This window comes from Alligator sinensis, unplaced genomic scaffold, assembly GCF_000455745.1.
Source record: "Alligator sinensis unplaced genomic scaffold, ASM45574v1 scaffold1146_1, whole genome shotgun sequence".
NCBI lineage: Eukaryota > Metazoa > Chordata > Crocodylia > Alligatoridae > Alligator > Alligator sinensis.
In genome coordinates this window covers 746,670-747,217 of record NW_005842696.1, presented here as the reverse complement: position 1 = coordinate 747,217, position 548 = coordinate 746,670, and positions in this window count along the sequence as shown.

The following is a 548-nucleotide window of genomic DNA, read 5'->3' as shown; positions in this document are numbered from 1 at the left end:
CCCACCCGACAAAGAGAGGGAGATGAGAGGGGCCTCTCAGGATGCCCCATCCCTGACAGACCCCTCCTCGGCCAGTGTCGAGGGCCCCCCCACTACAGAGCCGGACCCCACTCCGGCTGCCACACCACCCGCCCCGGTGGATGTAGTCATCGATGGGGCAGACTTAACGGGGGGGGAGGGGCCTTCAGGGGTCCCCTCCCCTCGCCTGTCCCCCAGCCTCCGGAGCCAGGCGGCAGCAGGCATAGTGGCGAATGTCTCTCTTCTGGTGACCTGGCCCCGGGGGTGGCAGGAGAGCCTGCTGCCCCTTTGGTCACGCCCCAGCCTAGCAGAGCAGAGGGGGAAGTTAGCGAGATGGAGACCCAGCTCTCTGAGACTCGCAAGAGACGTCGTGAGCGGGATGGCCCCTCCCCCGCCAAGAAGACAGGGAACGTCCTCGTGGAGCCGGTCCTTGACTCGGATGACGAGAGGCGGCTGATGTGCCTCGCCATTGAGGGTGTCGACGCTGCCGTTGCGGGGGAGCTCCCCCCGGGGGGGGGGGCTCGCCGCTC